General features: G+C 37.9%; 1 long non-coding RNA gene across 2 annotated transcripts in view; it reads left to right on the top strand.

Annotated features, from left to right (window-relative positions):
* Positions 1-23,107, top strand: part of LOC135967082 (uncharacterized) — a 1,183,085-nt gene that overhangs the window by 179,216 nt on the left and 980,762 nt on the right. The window lies entirely within an intron of this gene.

Genomic DNA, 23,107 nt, shown 5'->3' with positions numbered 1-23,107 from the left:
AACCTGTTCACACATTATTCTACTTCTTACTGCCTATGCTTTGGCCACACTGTCTTTCCTTAATTCCTTTGAATGTATATGCGTTCTTGCTGGCTTTGTCTCACTTACCTCCCCAACCTCCTAATCAACTCCAAATTTTCATCAAATTGCAATTTATTTATTGCTTCTTTGGAGGAGGCTGCTCTGATCTTATATTTAACACAATTTAACATGTCTTGATAATAACATGTTTTACATTTCTATTTATATGTGTGACTCTTTGGTTAATGTTTGTCTCGCTACACTAGACAATGGCCAGGTATGTTTTCTCTCCAGGGTTCTCACAGTGAATGGTATATAGCAGGTATTTAATAAATGCTGATTGAATGAATGAGTGTTTATGGGCTTCTACCATGTGTTTTTCTTCAATGTACCTATAGGACAAGCAGTAAACACAGCTTCTACAATCTAATATGTGGCATGACTAAAAGTCATAGGTTAAGGTTGTGTTACTTTTGGAGAATTGTTTAATCTTTTTAGACCTTAGGGGTCCTTAGTAACCTGAAGACCTTGTGGAGAGCAGCCTGCTGACATTATTTGACATTTAACAGGGGAAAAGGTTCAAGAAACATCACTTTGCTTTTTCTTTGTATGTTCACATCCTTCCTGTGTGCACGTGTTGTGTGTGAAGGGTATGGAAACCGGGGACCAGTTTTATTGTTATTGTTATTGCTATTCAATTGTTATTTTTATTTACTTGGGAAGTGCTGTACATGTTCATGACTCAGGATATTTTTTAGAGTGCAAACTGTTTAGCAGATATAGTAAGGATAAAGATGGGTAGCCATGGATGCACATGTGTGGGTGAATATATGTGTGTTTAACATTTAATTTGCCTGTTTTTGTCTTTGTCTTTTTAGGAGAAAAGTATTTCCTAGAAAATCTGCCACCCCAAAATGGCCCTGGTCAACCAGTCCTACTTGTAATAATTTTATTGGTCCCTCAGGGTTCACCCTAGCCCTATGTCATTTGATTGTTTTTGAGAACAGCCAGGTTGTGGCATTGTCTCTATTTCCAGTCTCTGGAACTTTATGATCAAAGTTAATTGTCCACTTTGTTTGTCTATTTTTTTTCCACAAGATTGCAAATAGTTTGAATGTAAGAGCAGTTTCTGTTTAAAATTATCTTCCCTAGGACTTTGTCCCCAGATTCTCAGATATTTGCTGGATGAATGATCAAATTAGACCTGTATATACCTAGGATATAATTCCTTGGGACTCTTCACCACCTTACATTAGCACTAACCCATCTGGCAAAGCATACCTCAGGCCACTTCAAGGAGATGATTCAGCCTGCCCTATGACAATTTTCTTCTTGATCCACTTATACATGGGCCAGACATTAGGACATTTGTAAGACAGAGCATTTTAGAACTCAGTAGGGTTGGGACTTTTTCTACTTCCAGCAGTAGTGTTCACACATGGACTTTGGAGTCTTGGATTCAGGAAACTTAGGTTGAAGCCTTGGCAATGCCATCTGTTATTTCTGTATATTTGAACTAGTCAATTATCTTTGATATTTAATTCTTCATCAATAAAGTGGAAATAGTAATAATAGTAATAATAAATTTACATTGCTATTTTTAGAATAAAGTGAAATATTTTAAATAAAACTACTTCATAAAGTATAAAACATCTTCTTACGCTAAGTATTTATTTTCACTTAGTGAATGACAAGCAGTTTCATTTCTAGACTAGACTACAAAATGACTTCTTATAATATGATTAACAAATTTCTATTCTTAAGGGAATTACTTATTAATGATCATATACAAGGAATTTCTGAAAGAGATCAAGGATAATTCTGAGTTTATAATTTTAAAATATTGAGTCTAACATGGGTACACATGTGTTATATGATGATATTATCATAGTAGATTCTATATGTTTCCAATGTTAAAGTTTAAAAGATAACATTGTCTCATTGGGTCATCAAACTTACTTTGAGGTAGAACCTCGCTTTATAGTTGTGGACATGGGAAAACTCGTAAGAGGACAATGAAAGTTTCATCTTTCATTTTTTATTTAAGCGCAACAAAACCAGCCAAGTGTTTGTAGTAGCATTACTCATTTCATAGAATACAGAGTCAAGATAGCTCTTCTAAGTTTTGTGGAAAGAAAGTTATTCAAATTTTTATAATGCTTTCATTAAGATATCTTACTTATCTTTACATGATTGTCTTCTTCACCTGGTTCCAGGAATCATGTTACTTTTTTTCAATGAAGGTAAAATGCATGCAGCTGGCTGGGCACGGTGGCTCAAGCCTGTAATTCCAGCAGCTGAGACGGGTGGATCACGAGGTCAGGAGATCGAGACCATCCTGGCTAACACGGTGAAACCCCGTCTCTACTTAAAAAAAAAAAAAAAAAAAATACAAAAAACTAGCCGGGCGAGGTGGCGGGCGCCTGTAGTCCCAGCTACTCGGGAGGCTGAGGCAGGAGAATGGCGTAAATCCGGGAGGCGGAGCTTGCAGTAAGCTGAGATCCATCCACTGCATTCCAGCCTGGGCGACAGAGCGAGACTCCGTCTCAAAAAAAAAAAAAAAAAAAAAAAAGAAACAGCTATTATTGCCATTTTTTAATTCAAAATGGAAATCAATAGTCTGGATAAACCCAATGGGAAAATCTTTATATAATTTTTCTGCTTGTAAACAGAATACTTTGCACAGAGGAAATATTCTACTGATAAAAGCCTCCCTTTATTCTGGTATTGATGCCTATTATCTTTTTCTCTCTCCAAGCGGAAAAAGAAAGATAATCAAGAACATGGTTGCTTGGTGTTTTTGAGAGAAGAGGCTTCTCACTATGAAAATTTTAAGAATTTATATGAAATCAGTGCATAATTAATAGTTGTCAACAATCTATTGATATTTCTGAAATCTAATATATTAGAATAATAGAATTAACCATGGCAGCTTCCTCTAAATCTTTTCAGCATATTGTGTAGTATAGGTAACAAGCAAATCAGCTGTGTGTAATTATAAGACAAGAATTTAATGAATTTAATTTTTTTATTGAAATGATACAAAATTATTCATTTTTGTCCTTTAATGTTAAAAGAATGTGATTATTAAATGAGATTGGAAAAATCTCCTTTAAAAATAATTTTAGCCTACTGACTTAATCATGAGATTTTTCCAAACAGTAATTATATATATATTTTTAAATTGACATGGCAGTATAAGGTGATGGTTTTTAGGGAAAAAGAAGTAGCTCAAATTGTGCTTTACAACGCACTTTGATGTTTGCTGTGGGGCTAAATTCTATGAAACATTTCTGTTGTCTCCTGCTTATTTGGATTAAAAACATGGTCTCTGGAAATTTCCAAATATGTGTTGAATAAATCCCAAAACCTGTTTTCTCTATATTGATACCTTTTAGATACAAAGAGGAAAGAAGTAAGCATTTGAGTGGATTCCGCGTGCCTGTTACTCTAATCATTCATACTATGTACTCTCTTTTCATTCCTCAATAACCATAAGAAGGAAAAAGGGGTTAAGATGCATTGGAAAATTATTATTTGCTAGGATTCATAAAGAAATTATTCTATTTAATTATTTTAATAATCATAAGGGGTATGAATAATATGCATTTATTCAATATACAACTGAATCTCAGAAGCTTAATGACTTGTGCCAGGATTCACAGATTGAAAGTGAAAGATACAGGAATCAAATGTAGGCCCCTCTGATATGAAGTCTCAGGCTTCTACCTTTATATGGCAGCTGCCAGGTAGGCAAGAGTTACTCCCAAATAAGTAGATACTGGGAACACGTTTTGAAACTCCTTTCATTCATCCAGCTGATTTCTTTAGATACTCTTCCACAGACATAGGCAATAATCAATGAAGTGCTATGATGAGGTATGAGGTATAGGGAAAAATTTTGGAAGAAAATCTAATATTGTGGCTGGGACAAGTAAACGCAAAGCAAATTTATTGAAAATTTTCCAGTCTCTAGATGGATGAGTTCACAGCAGGAGGAGAACATGAGGTAATTGTCAGATTATCTTCCTGTTATGAAATTATGGCTCTGGTGGATGGAGAAAACTGCATGTTCCAGAACAGGATGGAAAGTCATGCAGTACCTCTGGGGCATCTACCATGTGTTCATAATAAGAAAGGGGAATGGCATCAGCATTAATAAAAGTAATTCTAGCTGCACAAACAGAAACTTCTAAATTGTTAGTGGCTTAAAACAATATGCGTTTAATTTTCACTAATGTCATCATCTGATGCATTGTATGCATTGTGCCTAGTCAGTAGACACTCAGGGACCCTAGTGTCTTCATAATCCCACTCTCTTGTAGATACCAGGAGCCCTCTCTATTCAGCCAGAAGATAAGGAAAGATTTCACAGCAAAAGCAAACTTGCTTTTTAAACATTTTGGTCAGAAGTGACAAACCTTAATTCAAGTTCTATCTTATTGGCTAGAACTAATCATATAGCCCCAACTTAGATATACAGAGTGCCAGGAAACATAGCCCATGTTTAAGGAGCCACTTCCCCACAGTAACTACACCATGGAAGGGCAGCAAGCATTGTTGGGTGTCATGCTGCCTTACAGTTTCTCTTAGTAGCTTCCGGGGAATATTCATATGCATGGAACAATCAGACAAAACTAAAGAGTTTATTGCTGGCCAGGTGCGGTGGCTCATGCCTGTAATCCCAGCACTTTGGGAGGCCGAGGCGGGTGGATCATGAAGTCAGGAGTTTGAGACCAGCCTGGCCAACAGGGTGAAACCCCATCTCTGCTAAAAATACAAAAAAATTAGCCAGGTGTGGTGGCTCACACCTGTAATCCCAGCTACTCAGGAGGCTGAGGCAGGAGAATCACTTGAACCCAGGAGCCAGAGGTTACAGTGAGCTGAGATCATGCCATTGCACTCCAGGCTGGGTGACAGAGCAAGAGTCCATCTCAGAAAACAAATAAAAAAAGAGTCTACTGCCAAAACTAAGGAGCGAAGGTGAGGAAGACAAACAGGTCAAACAACGAAATCATGAGGTGTGGACAATGACTATCATTGGAGGAATTCACGGTGTTGTTTGAGAGACTGAGGAAATTTGAACTTTGCCTTGGATGAAGAAAAGCACTAAAATGACTGGATAATACAGGATTAAGGAAGAAACTGAGATTTATGAAGCACTTATGATGGTCAAGAAACCTGTCAAACACTTTGCACGTGGCTTCTCATCTAACTTTGCAAGGTTGATATCATCAAGTCTTTAATATGAAAAATAACTAAAATGAAGAGAGACTTAAAAACTCACTCCACATGGGTGGTGAATAAATGGCGAAACTGTATCTCAAACTCAATTATGTGCAAACACAAACCTTGTATACCATGAACAAACAAGGTTAAATTGAATTCTCTCAAAAGGCTCTGTTCCAGACACAATTGGACATGATTAACATTTTACTCCAATTTTCTAGAAATCATAAAACTTCAGCTATGATGGAAGAGGATCAGGGAGGGCATCTTATGAGAAGATCTACTTGAATAACACTTCACACTATGAATAAATTCTACTTGATAATTAGTTGAAATCAGATGATTGTAGAGAGGGGTAACAGAGAAAGAATTGAGGAAGACAGAAAGTCCTAACTGATATGTAATGCCTACTAAATGCGAGAAACCCTGGCAGGCATATACTATACTAGATTTCATTGAACCTTCATGTAACATTTGTTAATGAATCTTCATATAACATTTGTTAATATTTGTTAATGTCCTCTGTTTTATATATATGAAGAAACAGAGACCTACAGAGATTATACAACCTTCAATGTTACATGCCCAGGGAGAGTCTGAGACTGAATTTGAATTCACATTTGTCTAACTTAAGCTTACAGGTGTAGCATGATGCTGTAGTGTAAAGAAAAGCCAGACAAAAAAACAAAAACAAAAACAAAAAACACGAAAGAAATGTCTGAGCATGGAATCTTCAGATGAAGAAAGAGAACACAGGAAGAACAGGGAGAAGAGAGAGGACATACTATGTTTTTTCTTCTCTTTGGTTTCAGTTCTTCAGCTCAGTGGAAGAATGTAGAGGACAAAGAGTATATTTACTAAGAAATAATAGATTATGGCTAAAATGTTCAAACTCCAAATGTTATGGGCAATATTTCAGAAAAAAAAAATTAAAATGTATATATTCTGTAGGTATAAAAGCAAAGCAAAGTATTTTAGTTTTAAAAATGCTAATTAACAAATTAGAGAAAAGTAGTTGGGTGAGGAGTGTTTAGTCCTGGATTAACAGCAATAGCACATTAGCTAGTTGTGGTGTTTCGCTCCTGTAGTCCCAACTATTTGGGAGGCTGAGGCTGGAGGATCCCTTGTGAGCTATGATCACGCCACTGTAGTACAGCTTAGGCAACAGAGCAAGTTTCTTTTAAAAATAGCAATGGCAAGAAAAATAGTTATGGATTTGGTTGACTTGAGTAATAAAGTAGAATTAAAAGATATCTATAAATTTTGACTCCATTAAGAGAACCATAATGACAAAATGATGGGAGATGTGGTCTCTTTGAGTCAGGAGCCTTGTCTCTCTTATTCATCACTACATTCAGCAGGACACAGAATGTGTCCTGGAGTCCTAGTTTAAGCACTCAAAAATATTTGTTAAATGAGTGAGTAAATGAATACATTATATTTAAAACTGATCAGGTCACTCAAGGAGCTCATAGAGTTTTTTTTGTTTTGTTTTGTTTGTTTGTTTTATGGGTTTAAGCCAAGAGAGGCAGATATTTATTCATTTATGCTACAAATATTTATTGAGCCTCTAAAATATGTCAGCTATTCTACTAGATATTTGAGATAAAATGATGCCAACATAGGGTCTGTTCCTCATGGAGCTAATAACCTTATGGACATTCAGATGAAACAGTGTCTCTAAACTCCAGCTATATTAGAAGAAAAGGAAGAGAGTTCTTTAGGCCATAGGGAAGTGTATTTTAGGATATGTGGGTAAAAAAAAATAAATACCTTGAGTTATCTGAAATGACCTCACGTGGGGAGAAACATCTAATCACACTTGATCTAAAAATCATAATTAAGTATAATTCATAGAAATTATAGGAAGGTAGCAGTTGACTTATTATTCATAAGAAAACTTTTTAGCAATTATTCTTCCCTGAAATGAAAGTTTCTGGCTCCTAAAGTAAGATATCTGTCAAAGATGATTTTTGGAATGGTTGAGCAGCCATCTCTAAAAATACTAAAAAGCAAATGCCAAATTGAAAAAGGAATATAATCTATTTGAATATGTGAACTATTAATTATAGCTATGTGGTTGTTATAAAATTATTTTTAAAGTGTCTTTTGTGTTTTTCTAAGTATTTGTGAAAATTTAACTTGTTTTTAGCAGTAGTAGTTTTTAGTAAAGGAAACATGGGAGGAGAAAAGGAAAGTTGGGTAGAACAAAAAGAAGCTTGGAATTTTGATTTGTGAAAGAGGGAGATAAACACATCATAATTTATACCTTAATTTTTGTCTGTTTGATCAAATTTAGAACGAGAATATTGAAGTCATTATACATCAGACAGATTAGAGATATGTTCTAAATTTTACATATGTATAGTTTCGGTTAAGTGGTACACTGGGAGAGATTTTTCTGAGCAAAGCAATGTTTAGCATTCCCTCTGATTGCAGAGGGATTTAGGAAATCCCATCTGAAATATGGATATTTCTCTGGTTAAATTGGGCTAATATGTAACTAAAGTTTATGTAAAAGATTCCCTCGAATCGTACAGATCCTCTTTGCCTCTCGATAGGTTTGACAAATGTAGTAAATCAAAATATAGAATGGTCCACTTACATTTGAATGCAATGTTTGGTACATCCTTATACTCAACAATTATTGTTTGTTGATCTGACATTCAAATTTGACTCTTCTTTGTATTTAATCTGGGAACCCTATTATCAAGCAGTGTTTTATAGAGGAGCAGGCATCAAGAGTTATTACTAGTTGACTTGAAAATATAAAAATGTGAAATTTCTGTGAAATACAGATGCTTTCTTTCTCAGACTTGTTCTAGGTGTTAGAAATAAAGAAACAAATTTAAAATTGTTCTTTCCTTATGGATTTCAGGGTCTAGTAGTAGTTGACAAAGGTGTAAACTGAAATATATAAACAAAATCAATATTATAGATACTATGAGAGGGTTATGAATGGTGTAGGGTGGAGGTAACCAAGGAGGATGAGTGCAGGCTTTGACCTGAGAGGAGTTGAGGAGGCTTAAAGAAAGGTTTTATAACAGAGACAAAGTTTAATTTGTATCTGAAAAGACAAATTGGTCTTGAGCAGACATACAAGATCGACTTTAACAATTATTGAATATAATTTTTTAATTAAAACTTACATTATGCCACCAGTCTACAAAGTGTGGCAATAAATAAAAACCTTAATATTGCAAATCAGTGCTCTTTCACTTATAATAGTATAAAATGTGTGCTTTTAAACCTGTATTATTTATATAGCAAATGTAAGGAATTAATTAAGTGCTTAGGACTCCAAGCAGAACTCAAATAGATAGTATCTTTAGGACAAAAAGCCAAACCCTTGCTGAGTGAGTCAATAATATATTAATTAACATTGTGATCCAGCATGCTGCTGTCTATTTATTGGTCTTCTCATAAAGTATTTCATTTAAATTTATTGAGATGTATTATCCTTGTAGCCTGTAACAAGCTATTAAAACAGTGCCAATGAACAAAATAATTATCCAAAACCATGGCCACCAGCTGAGCCAGAGGCTTGATCGGTTAATTGTCTGGAGAACAGTGGCTATGACAAGATGCCTTTATTTAAACTTCTTACAACCCTATGCAAAAACTCAAAGAAAATCCATTTGCATACTATCAGCCTTGTGTTGGTGACTGTGTGGTGAATTTAAAAGAAAGATAAAGTAGTAATAATGGTAGCTAATCTAGAGATTTACAAAAAGACTTGAAAAAACAGGTGGGCAAGGAGAAACCAACTGTTATGAAGAACCTGCTATGTGCTGGGTTCTTTACATATATCATCTTACATAACACAGATAGATGCAGCACTATAGGTTAATAGAATTATACATCTTTTTTATGTAATAGTGGATGTAATCGGTCCTGGGATATTAGGCATCTGGAAAGGGAATATATAGCTCAAAAGTAGTAGAGTTGAGATGTTAACCAGAATTATTTAGCACCAAAGTCGAAACATTTGCACTCTGCCAAGCTATATGTAGGTTCATGTAAGTTCAGTATTAGGGGTAATAATTATTATCATATATTTATTTGAATGACTAAAAAATGACACAGGCATTCCCACAAAGTAGCAAGGTGGAGTGTTTTGTCCCTAAAACTTTCAAAGCAAAGCATTGCCAGCTGTACATCAAAGAGCCTAATTCTATATTGAGAGCAAGTTTGGGCAAAAAACCATTCCCATTTTTTCTAATTATATTCTTCATCCTAGTCTTTGGCCACCTGAAATTACTTTCCTGATCTTTAAAAACACCAAACACTTTCCAGAGTGTGTATCTTTTCCATAGTTTCTTCTTCTTAGAATGCCTTTGTGTTTTATGGGATACTTTTTCCTCAAGGCCCAATCACCCAGTTTTTGACTTCTCTTAACAACTCGGCATCCAGATAGATTCAGTGGCCCTCTTTTTTTTAAAATTTTTAATTCACACTGTTTTGAATATATTATTTTATAGTTCTTTTATAATTCATTAGAGATATTATATGTGATTTTACATCTAGATTATAAGCACCCAGTTCCTTGGGGATCGATAGGAGGTTATTAACAATCTTTAGTCAGAGACAAGATGAAAGTGTTCATGGTCAAATTTGAGAAATTAAAGGTTTTTCCAGGATTGCTTCATAGATTCCAAGGACATAACACCCCAATCCAGAGAGCCAGTGTCATTACATACTTATCTAGAATATACCCCTATGTATGTCTAATCAGATTCCTTAAACATGCCTTCTTTATGTGTAGCACGGGAGCTTTGTTTACTCTTATCAAGAACTTTACTTTGCTCTTTTACTACTCTAGAATACTCTACATAGAGATGACAAATAGATTTTACAGAATATTGAAATGGTTGTTGATAGCCACCTGAGTGTTATATTAAAAATCATTTTGACTCTGTATGTGCTAAAGATCACCATGTTCTATCAAAAAGCATCTACATAAAGAAAAAACAGTTGTTTGCATATTTGCTTCACATTAGTGATCTCCATGCTGTGTCTTGCATTTTCTTTGTCCCACGTTCCCTCCACACTATATTCTTTTGATTAAGAAAAAGACCCAAATCCAAATGCAGAGTCCTGATAAGATAAGCAACAACCAGGAGGGGACCACAGGGTGGGGAGAACAATTGTTCTGAGAAACAGCTAACCACAAATAACCTGTTAGTACAACATCTTCTTCCCAAATACCTCATTCCACGTGTAGCCCAAGCAGCATGATCAATTTGCATGTAGCCTCTCCAGTACAACCCTATACAACTTCCACTTCAGCCCCTCTCTCTGGGCAAACAGCCATCTCTCTGGTGTACTGCCCATTGCCCTCTTTCAATGAATATTTATACTTTCTCTAATCCCTGCCTTTCTTTACTCATGACTGTCTTGGTAAATTCTTTTACCTCCTACAGCATCAGACCCAGCCAGCTGCACCTACATTTTGGTGGCCTGTACAGGAAACCTCTTCTCTATTCTCCCCCTTTTCTCTCCTCCAACTCCAACATCTCTGTGATAACATCCAAGCCCAGAGACAACCAATGGTCCATGGCAGAGCCTACTCTACGGAGAACCAGAAGGTCCTGGTGGAAAGAGATCTAACTGCCACCACCAAATCAGGTGAAAGTTTAGTTTACTTTCCTTCCAGTCTTCCAGCAGACAGTCTCTAGTGTCCCTCTGTGGCAACTGATGGCCATTTGTCCGGGCCACTGCCTGGTACAGCTTAAAGGCCAAAGGGTGAACAGGTTTGGCTGCCTTGCTCAGAAGGGAGGAAGACTCTCTCCTATCCTTTCTGGTCAAAAGTCCCCAATCCTTACGTGTGGCGTACTTGGCAGAGGCAGCTAGACCAGGGCAAACCCACACATGCTTTGGGGAACTCAGGCTCCCTCTTTCTCACTCTAAAAATTACCTGTGAAGGCAGCCAGCCATCCTGCTCCTGGCAGTATCACCTGATGTTTGTTTGTTTTTGAGATGTCACCCAGGCTAGAGTTCAGTGGTGCAATCTTGGCTCACTGCAACATCTGCCTCCTGAGTTCAAGTGATACTCTTGCCTCAGCTTCCTGAATAGCTGGGACTATAGATCCGTGCCACCATGCCTAGCTAATTTTTGTATTTTTAGCAAAGACGGATTTTCACCATGTTGGCCAGACTGGTCTCAAACTCCTGACCTCAGGAGATTGGCCGGCCTCAGCCTCCCAAAGTGCTGGGATTACAGGTGTGAGCCATGGTGCCCAGAGGATGGCCTGATATTTTAAGCCAGGTGATGCCTAACAGCACCAGGGTGGTGAGTTCCCTCAACCTTTTCCCCTTGTACCTGGATTGAGCACCTGGTGTAATTTGTATCTGGGCTACATGGGGTTGATCACCCAGTGTTCACCCAGCAGTAAGGCCCTAGTGCCAGTAGGTGGGATGCCCCTTTGGAAAGCGGATCTCAGAGTCCCTCAGAGGACATAAGTGACACCCCCTTTCCTTTCCAGGATGCCCCAAGAGAAATAAGGTTCATGTTCCCAGTGGATGTTCTTCCTCAGTCCCACCATGGAACAAAGTCCTTCCATTCCTTCAGACTTGTCCCTCAGCAGCATTCTAAAACATTGGGATACATTTGACTTTCAGGCTCTCAAAAAGAAATTTCTAATTTTCTTGTGGAATACAGCATGGCCACTTTATAAACTTCCGGATTAGCAATCCTGGCCTCCTGGTGGGCCCTTTGCCCCCAACACTGTTCTGCAGTGTGACCCCTTCTGTTGCAACGCTTCTAAATGGTCTGAAGTTCCTTATGTCCAGGATTCATGGCTCTCTCTTGGGATCCCAATCTCTGCCAAACACATTGAATGTGCTTGGCCAAATTCTTTGGCCCCACTGACTCTTTTGACATTAAAATGTCAAAATGACCCTTCTTTTATTTCTTTTACTCTCCTATTCTCACCTTGCTGGATTGATTAAGGCCACATATTCCTCCCCTGACAGACCCTCTTCACTTTGAATTACGCCTACTCCATCTGCTCTGTCTCCCTCACCTTCCCCATGATATCCCAACCTTGGATGTTATTTTCCAGTGCCTTCTCCTTATCAGGGACCCTTCTCCCCTTCATGCCTGTAATCCCATTTCAGCCTCAGAAAATGTTTTGCCACTCCAGGAGGTGGCAAATGGGGATTTAGGAAACATCAGAGTCCATATTAGGAAAGAAAATATTCCTTTCCTAATGTCTGACCTTTCCAAATAGAGACTAAGCTCAGCTCTTTCAGTCAGGACCCTTCTCACTTCATGAACAAATTTGAAGGACTTACTGTTTCCTTCCTCCTCATTTGACAGGACATTTATATTATTTTCACCACTTGTTGCATTCATGTGGAAAAATCTGGCATTTGGTTCACAGCTTTTTTGTTTTTTTTTTTTTCTTGAGATTGGGGTCTCACTCTATTGTCCAGGCTGGAGTACAATACTGCAAACTCAGCTCACTGCAACCTCCACCTCCAAGGCTCAAGCTATCCTCCCACCTCAGCTTCCTGAGTAGCTGGGACTACAGGCATGCATCTCTATGCCTGGCAAATTTTGGTATTTTTTGTAGAGATGGGTTTTACCGTGTTGTCCAGGCTGGTCTCAAACTCCTGCATTCAAGCGATCCACCTGCCTCAGCCTCCCAGTGTATTGGGATTACAGACATGCATCACTATGACCAGTCTACAGGTATTTTATTATTTTTTCTTTTCAGCCCTTGCATCATTAACTTACTTGTCAAATTCATGTCTTCTAGAATTCAGCAGTTTCACCTTCAAGTGATGCTGCAAGTGGGATATCAGTCTCTCCTCATGATGCCTCCTGCCTTTATGAATCTCCCCTGGATTCAGCTGGGTGAACACCAGTTTCACCTTGACTTGCTCCCCCTCTCTAATGAGCTCTTTCCTCCAGCAAGATTCAAAATCCTAAGTCCCACAGCCTGGGTCAATGACCCACATGGTCTCCTGACAGACCAACCACCATAGGTAGGGCCAGCACTATGCCCATGGTCATCAGGAAGTTCTTGGAAAATGAGACCTCTGCCTCAGTGCCAAAGAGTTGTCATTGGTTTTTCTGGCCCAAATTTTGTTTTACTTTTCTTTATCCCAGTATATTTAATGTGTACCCACAAACTAGCAAAATCTCACAGATAGTTTTGTGTCTGTCTGCTACATCTTTATCCCCCAATCGACTGTGTGTTCCTTGGGGGCAAAGTATAAAACTGAATGAACTTTTTATTGTCTATCTCCATGACATGCTGTTGCTCACGGAGTAGAAAATAGAGTGTTTTTGTTTTGATTAATTCTAAGATTATGATTCCTTTTTCTACTATGCTTCCCATGCTATATTCTTCTAAAGGACTATGGCGAATCAAATCAATTCTATTTCCAAACATTTTCAGGTAAGGTGAGTCACTAATGATGTACGGATAAGAATAACTCAAGATTAATAGGACTCAATAAATAATTTGTGAGAATATACTACGGGCTTGCTTTGAGTTATAAAAATAACAGTGGCTCAAATGGACAGACAAATAACCTTACTTATTTCTCTTTCACAATGTAAAATATTTTGTGTATGAAGTATAAAATGATACAGCAGCTCTACTCTAGAATGAAATGACAGTTCTATCTACCTCACTATTCCACCATGGGATTGCCTCATGGGCTAAAATGATAATGATAGCTGGGTCAGTAGCCATCACATTCAATGTATAAGTCTGTTCTCACATTGCTATAAATAACTGCCTGATAGTGGGTAATTTATAAAGAAAAAAGGTTTAATTGGCTCACAGTCCCACAGGCTGTACAAAAGGCATGGCTGGGGAGGCCTCAGGAAACTTACACTCGTGAAAGCAATCACGATTTACATGGCCAGAGCAAGAGGAAGTGAGAGGGGGAAGATGCTACACATTTTTAAACAACCAGGTCTCATGGTAACTCACCCACTGTCACATGAAAAGAACCAAAGGGAAAATCTACCCCATGTTTCAATCACTTTGCACCAGGCCCCACCTCCAACATTGGGGATTACAATTTGACATGAGGTTTGGGTGTGGAACACAGACCCAAACCATATCATTCATATTCCAGATAACAGGAATAAGGAAGTGGTGAAGAATAAAATATACACAGAGATGTCTTTTAAAATTTTCCTGAAATCTACAACAGGACAATTGGGCTAACCTACTGGACAGAACTCAATCACATGGTCTTATTTCACAACGGAGGGTGGGAAATGTAGTTTTAGTCTGGCTAGCCAATAGCCCTCTCAAAAATTAGTTTTCTATTCCTGTGGAAGAAAGTGAAAATAGTTACTGTAGGACAGTTAGCAGACTCTGCCATAGTGACTCTCCTTTGTTTTTGTTTTTGGAAGTTTATGGGGATGAATAACACATGGAGTTGGCCTTGAAGAAGATTTTAGTCTCCTGGGCAAACGTCAGTCATTAAACATCTATTTATGGCCAAGGCTAGAGTACAGGTATATTAGTCCATTCTCACACTGCTATGAAGAAATACCTGAGACTGGGTAATTTATAAAGAGAAGATGCTTATTTGGCTCATAGTTCAACAGACTCTATAAGAAACATGGCTGGGGAGATCCCAGGAAAATTAAAATCATGGTGAAAGGTGAAGAGGAAGCAGGCATGTCTTTACATGCCAGAGCAGGAAAAAGAAGAGAGGGAGAAGGTGCCACACCATTTTAAACTATCAGATCTCATAAGAACTTTATAATTAGACAGCATTAGGGAGATGATGCTAAACCATTAGAAACCATCCCCATGATCTAATCACCTGCCACCAGGTCCCACCTCCAACATTGGGGATTACAATTCAACATGAGATTTGGGCGAGGACACACATCCAGACCATATCAACTGGGATTAATAAATTCTCATCCATTTGAATAATGAAACAATATAGAGTGAGAAAAGTGAGAAAAAACATAATTGTGATATTGTATAAGCTGGATGATAACAGAACTCTGTATAAACTATAGTAGCAAATTCAGTGACCGTCTTTGGTGGAGAGGCAAATGAGAGATTGATGTAATACAAGTGGACAGAAGGAATTCACCTCCTCTACAAAATAGAGTGTGAGAAGGACTTAGAGGTCCAAAAGAGAAAAATATCACATAAAAACGGTAGAAAGAAAAAAGTTCCTTATAGCAGATAAACTTTTAGATTGACATTGAACATGGGAAAGATAATTTAAAGCCAGATATGGAATTGACACTAAAATTAAGGTAAATTTATGAGTAGGGCAATAGGGGTGAGGAAAGCCAACAGGAAATATTCCGAGGAATGTACTTATCAACCTCATTTGATTTCAAGCAATGTATCTGTCAGTAAGAATACTTTTGGTTGCCAGCAACAGAAATTCAACCTGAACTAGTTTAGGCACAAATAACCTCATATGAACAAACCTATTTCTCAATTCTCTCTCTCTCTCTCTCTCTCTCTCTCTCTCTCTCTCTCTCTCTCTCTCTCTCTCTCTATATATATATATATATATATATATATATATTTAGATGGAATCTCACTCTGTCACCCAGGCTGGAGTGCAGTGGGCATGCTCTAGGCTCATTGCAACCTCCGCCTCCCCAGTTTAAGTGATCCTTCTGCCTCAGCCCCCCCAAGTAGCTGGGACTACAGGCACACACCACCACACTTGGCAAATTTTTGTATTTTTAGTAGAGATGGGGTTTCACCATATTGGCCTGGCTGATCTCTAACTCCTGACCTAGTGATCCACCTGCCTTGGCCTCCCAAAGTGCTGGGATTACAGGCATAAGCCATCACACCCAGCCCATTCTTGAGCATTTACTTCATACAGAGCACAGTGCCAGGATTTAGTGTCATGGCAGTGACTAACATAAATATACTGGCATGCTTCAGAGATATTGCAGATTCTGTTTCAGACCACTGAAGCAAATGTGTCAATAGTGAATCACATTTTTGTTTTGTTTTGTTTTTCAATGCATATAAAGTTATGTTTCCACTGTGCTGTAGTCTATGATGTTTACGATAGCACTATGTCTAAAAAGGCAATATACATACCTTAATTTAAAATACTTTATTGCTAATAAATTCTAATAATTACCTAAACCTTCAGTAAGTCCATAATCTTTTTGCTGGTGAAGAGACTTGCCTAGATGTTGACTGCAAATAATTAGGGTGGTGGTTACTGAAGTTGCATGGCTGTGGCAATTTCTTAAAATAAAATAAAAATGAACTTTACTGCATCAATTCACTCTTCCTTCCACAAAAGTTTTCCCTGTAGCATACAATGCTATTTGATATTATTTTACCATGGGAAAAAACAGCATAGAGCTGTCTGAGCTACGTGAGGTATGAAAAATTTATCACTCCCACAAACATGAGTATGGGCTTCACTCATGCCTCCACACCTATGCCAGGGAAAAATTGTTTCAAATCATCTTATTCCTGACTAGCTGCCTCATCCATTATCTTTATGTTTCTGAAATTTATGATACAAAGAACGATGTGTAGCCAATCAATAGCTTATGTTATTCTCATACAAATTCCTGGTAAACAATTTAGAAACTGCCTCTTCCTTGTTTCTGTAAAATCCTATGTGTAACTCTGCTAATCTGAGTTTATATTCCAATTTGGTCAGTTCGAATCTATGCTCTCAGTTAGTCGCCCTCAACTTTTGCACTTCAATAAACTATCCTTGAACTGGATTCTGATCTTTTTGGTTATTTTAGGCTGACAATCCACAGTACAACTTCTTTCAAAATCTGAGATGATTCTCTCAAAACCTGCTGCTGCTTTATCAACTTTAAGTTTATGTAATATTTTGAATTAATTGCTGTCATTTCAACAATGTTCACAGCATCTTCACTAGGGCTAGATTTGAGCTCAAGAAATAATTTTCTCTCCTTATCCATTAGAGGCATCTTCTCTAGTTAAGTTTTACCATGAGATTGCAACAATTCAGTCACATCTTCAGGCTCCCCTTATAATTCTAGTTCTCTTGCTATTTCTACTATATCTGCAGTTACTTCCTCCACTAAAGTCTTAAACCAAATGCCAATCATGAGGGTTAGAATCAACTTCCTCAGTACTCCTGTTATTGTCGATATTTTGACCTTTTCCCATGAATCACAAATGTTTTTAATGGCATCTAGTGTTTGAATCCTTTTAAGAAGGTTTTCAGTTTACATTGCCTGAATCCATCAGAGGAATTATTCTCTATTGCAGATATAGCCTTACATAATGCATGTCTTTTAAGACTTGAAAGTAGAAATCACTTTTTAATCCACGGGCTGCTGAATGCATATTGTGTTAGCAGACATGAAAAAAAAAACACATTAATCTCCATCTCCATTGTCATCAGAGCTCTTGAATGACATTTTGAAAGAAAACTTTTTTTTCTGAGCAGTAGGCCTCAACAGTGGACTTCAAATATTCAGTAAACCATGCTGTAAACAGATGTGCTATCATTCAGTCTTTGTTTTTCCATTTATAAAGCACAGGAAGAGAAGATTTGGCATAATTTTTAAGGGCCCTTGGATTTCTGGAATGGCAAATAAGCATTGGCTTCAACTTAAAGTCACCAGCTATATTAGCTCCTAACAAGACAGTCAGTCTGTCCTTTGATGATTTAAAGCCATGCATTGACTTTTCCTCTCTCTCTGTGAAGGTCCTAGATGGCATCTTCTTCCAGTAGAAGGCTGTTTTGTCTACATTGCAAATCTGCTATTTATTATAGTCACCTTAATCAATTATCCTAACTAGATCTTCTGAATAACTTGCCTCAGTTTCTACATCAACACTTGCTGCTTCACCTTGCACTTTTATGCGATGGCAGTGGCTTCTTTACTTAAACATGAAGCCACCTCTGATAGTTTGAAACTTTTCTTCTGCAGCTTCCTCACCTCTCTCAGCCTTCATAGAACTGAAGGGATGTTAGGGCTTTGTTTTGGTTTAGGCTTTGGATGAAGGGAATGTTGTAGCTAGTTTGACTTCTCTCCAGATCACTAAAACTTTCCTCAGTTCAGCAATAAGGCTGTTTCACTTTATTGTCACTTGTGTGTTCACTGGAATAGCACTCTTAATTTCCTTCAGTAACTTTTTCTTTGCATTCACAATTTGGCTGTTTGTTTAGTGCAGGAGACCTAACTTTTGTTCTGTCTCAGCTTCAACATGCCTTCCTCGCTAACCTTATTCATTTTTAGCTTTTCATTTAAAGTGCAAGACATGTTTACATCCTTTCACTTTAAAACTTAGGAACAATTGTAGAGTTATTAATTGGTGTAATTTCAATATCATTGTGTCTCAAGGAATAGGGAGGTCTGAGGAGAGGGAGAGAGACAGGAGAAAGGCCAGTGGGTGGAGAAGTCAGAACACACATTATCAATTAAGTTTGCTGTCTTCTATGGGTATGGTTTGTGGCAAACTAGAACAGTTATAATAGTAACATCAAAGATCACAGATCACCATGACAGATGCAGAGCCCATAGATATGGAGGGTTGACTGTATTCTTAAATAATCTTGTGAGTTTAAGTTTTGCCACCTTCTAGTGACTTAATAAAAAGCCATCATTTTCCTATCTGAAGGCTGGTGTATAGAGGCTAGAATGTAAGTTCAAGTTAGTCTGATTGAAAAGTACATCATCTTAATGATCACAATTTTAATATTTAAAAACCATACAGCCAATAAACTGAGAAGAACCTCCAAGCTCTCTATAGATAAGAATGTTCAAAGGAGATTTATTTAAATCATTATTACATTTCCTAATATTGCTTGCTTGTTACTTTGTCTGACAATTTGCCTCTGGTAATGATGAAGCCACAACATGTCCAAGAAGGATAAAGCCTAAGTATAGCACTGCATTTGTTCATCTAGCAAATTCTGAGATCCTGTGTCTGGCTATTTGCTAGGTTCTGGAAATACAGAGATAAAAACAAGTTTACTGCCTGTACTAAAAAAATAACATTCTGATGGAGATCAGAGAATTCAATAGAACACCAATACTTTGTGTTTAATGCCATGATGGATGTATGAGGGATATGCAGAGGAGAACACCAAAATCTGCCTGGGACTGGGCCCTTTGCTGTGAGGAGGGTCCAGAAACCACCCTGCGAGAGGTGGTCTTAGGGAGAATCTTTTGCAGATGGTACCAGCAAAACCATGGCTCTTGCTGTAAATAGTTTGTGACCCAAAACATTAGATTTTATTACAGTTATCTTTAAAAGCACACTTGTTTAAATGTAGTTTGGGGAAGAAAATTGCCTAGCTCCGGTCCTAAACTGAGGATGCTCTGAGGCAGTGAATCATCACCAAAAGCACATGGTACAGGGCCACATTTCCCTTTATTTGCTTGACATTTTGCTCCCAAAGGGAGGAACAAGAGTTTTTTCTCATCTTCTTGAAAATATGAACTGCATCAGCCAATTATCTTCCTCAGTCCTTCATCTACACAAAAGCCTACAAATTCCCCCAGAGGAATGCCAGTGTGTGCTCTATATTTCATCTACTTTTTGTTTAATGCCCTCATTGAAGGGGAAAGAAATGTTCAATTGTCATGGAAACACATTAAATTCAAGTCCAATTTATTCCTACACAAACTATAAAGATAGTGTTCACCATCTTTAGAATTATTTCCTTCTCTTTATTTAAAATTCTACTTTTGATTTTTATATTATCTTTCTTTAAAAAAAAAAATTCGGGGGCGGAGCAAGATGGCCGAATAGGAGCAGCTCCGGTCTCCAACTCCCAGCGCGAGCGACACAGAAGACCGGTGATTTCTGTATTTTCAACTGAGCCTCTGCTGCTGATACCCAGGCAAACAGGGTCTGGAGTGGACCTTAAGCAATCTCCAACAGACCTACAGCTGAGGGTCCTGACTGTTAGAAGGAAAACTATCAAACAGGAAGGACACCTACACCAAAACCCCATCAGTACATCACCATCATCAAAGACCAGAGGCAGATAAAACCACAAAGATGGGGAAAAAGCAGGGCAGAAAAGCTGGAAATTCAAAAAATAAGAGCGCATCTCCCCCGGCAAAGGAGCGCAGCTCATCGCCAGCAACGGATCAAAGCTGGACGGAGAATGACTTTGATGAGATGAGAGAAGAAGGCTTCAGTCCATCAAATTTCTCAGAGTTAAAGGAGGAATTACGTACCCAGCGCAAAGAAACTAAAAATCTTGAAAAAAAAGTGGAAGAATTGATGGCTAGAGTAATTAATGCAGAGAAGGTCCTAAACGAAATGAAAGAGATGAAAACCATGACACGAGAAATATGTGACAAATGCACAAGCTTCAGTAACCAACTCGATCAACTGGAAGAAAGAGTATCAGCGATTGAGGATCAAATGAATGAAATGAAGTGAGAAGAGAAACCAAAAGAAAAAAGAAGAAAAAGAAATGAACAAAACCTGCAAGAAGTATGGGATTATGTAAAAAGACCAAATCTACGTCTGATTGGGGTGCCTGAAAGTGAGGGGGAAAATGGAACCAAGTTGGAAAACACTCTTCAGGATATCATCCAGGAGAACTTCCCCAACCTAGTAGGGCAGGCGAACATTCAAATACAGGAAATACAGAGAACGCCACAAAGATACTCCTCGAGAAGAGCAACTCCAAGACACATAATTGCCAGATTCACCAAAGTTGAAATGAAGGAAAAAATCTTAAGGGCAGCCAGAGAGAAAGGTCGGGTTACCCATAAAGGGAAGCCCATCAGACTAACAGCAGATCTCTTGGCAGAAACTCTACAAGCCAGAAGAGAGTGGGGGCCAATATTCAACATTCTTAAAGAAAAGAATTTTAAACCCAGAATTTCATATCCAGCCAAACTAAGTTTCATAAGTGAAGGAGAAATAAAATCCTTTACAGATAAGCAAATGCTTAGAGATTTTGTCACCACTAGGCCTGCCTTACAAGAGACCCTGAAGGAAGCACTAAACATGGAAAGGAACAACCGGTACCAGCCATTGCAAAAACATGCCAAAATGTAAAGACCATTGAGGCTAGGAAGAAACTGCATCAACTAACGAGCAAAATAACCAGTTAATATCATAATGGCAGGATCAAGTTCACACATAACAATCTTAACCTTAAATGTAAATGGACTAAATGCTCCAATTAAAAGACACAGACTGGCAAACTGGATAAAGAGTCAAGACCCATCAGTCTGCTGTATTCAGGAGACCCATCTCACACGCAGAGACATACATAGGCTCAAAATAAAGGGATGGAGGAAGATTTACCAAGCAAATGGAGAACAAAAAAAATCAGGGGTTGCAATACTAGTCTCTGATAAAACAGACTTTAAACCATCAAAGATCAAAAGAGACAAAGAAGGCCATTACATAATGGTAAAGGGATCAATTCAACAGGAAGAGCTAACTATCCTAAATATATATGCACCCAATACAGGAGCACCCAGATTCATAAAGCAAGTCCTTAGAGACTTAGACTCCCATACAATAATAATGGGAGACTTCAACACTCCACTGTCAACATTAGACAAATCAACGAGACAGAAAGTTAACAAGGATATCCAGGATTTGAACTCATCTCTGCAGCAAGGAGACCTAATAGACATCTATAGAACTTTCCACCCCAAATCAACAGAATATACATTCTTCTCAGCACCACATCATACTTACTCCAAAATTGACCACATAATTGGAAGTAAAGCACTCCTCAGCAAATGTACAAGAACAGAAATTTTAACAAACTGTCTCTCAGACAGTGCAATCAAACTAGAACTCAGGACTAAGAAACTCAATCAAAACCGCTCAACTACATGGAAACTGAACAACCTGCTCCTGAATGACTACTGGGTACATAACGAAATGAAGGCAGAAATAAAGATGTTCTTTGAAACCAATGAGAACAAAGATACAACATACCAGAATCTCTGGGACACATTTAAAGCAGTGTGTAGAGGGAATTTTATAGCACTAAAGGCCCACAAGAGAAAGCAGGAAAGATCTAAAATTGACACTCTAACATCGCAATTAAAAGAACTAGAGAAGCAAGAGCAAACACATTCAAAAGCTAGCAGAAGGCAAGAAATAACTAAGATCAGAGCAGAACCGAAGGAGATAGAGACACAAAAAAACCTCCAAAAAATCAATGAATCCAGGAGTTGGTTTTTTGAAAAGATCAACAAAATTGACCGACCACTAGCCAGACTAATAAAGAAGAAAAGAGAGAAGAATCAAATCGACGCAATTAAAAATGATAAAGGGGATATCACCACCGACCCCACAGAAATACAAACTACCATCAGAGAATACTATAAACACCTCTACGCAAATAAACTGGAAAATCTAGAAGAAATGGATAATTTCCTGGACACTTACACTCTTCCAAGACTAAACCAGGAAGAAGTTGAATCCCTGAATAGACCAATAGCAGGCTCTGAAATTGAGGCAACAATTAATAGCCTACCAACCAAAAAAAGTCCAGGACCAGATGGATTCACAGCTGAATTCTACCAGAGGTACAAGGAGGAGTTGGTACCATTCCTTCTGAAACTATTCCAATCAATAGAAAAAGAGGGAATCCTCCCTAACTCATTTTATGAGGCCAACATCATCCTGATACCAAAGCCTGACAGAGACACAACAAAAAAAGAGAATTTTAGACCAATATCCCTGATGAACATTGATGCAAAAATCCTCAATAAAATACTGGCAAACCGGATTCAGCAACACATCAAAAAGCTTATCCACCATGATCAAGTGGGCTTCATCCCTGGGATGCAAGGCTGGTTCAACATTTGCAAATCAATAAACATAATCCAGCATATAAACAGAACCAAAGACAAGAACCACATGATTATCTCAATTGATGCAGAAAAGGC

This window comes from Macaca fascicularis, chromosome 14 (genome assembly GCF_037993035.2).
Source record: "Macaca fascicularis isolate 582-1 chromosome 14, T2T-MFA8v1.1".
Classification (NCBI taxonomy): domain Eukaryota; kingdom Metazoa; phylum Chordata; class Mammalia; order Primates; family Cercopithecidae; genus Macaca; species Macaca fascicularis.
This window is presented reverse-complemented; position numbering and strand designations above follow the sequence as displayed.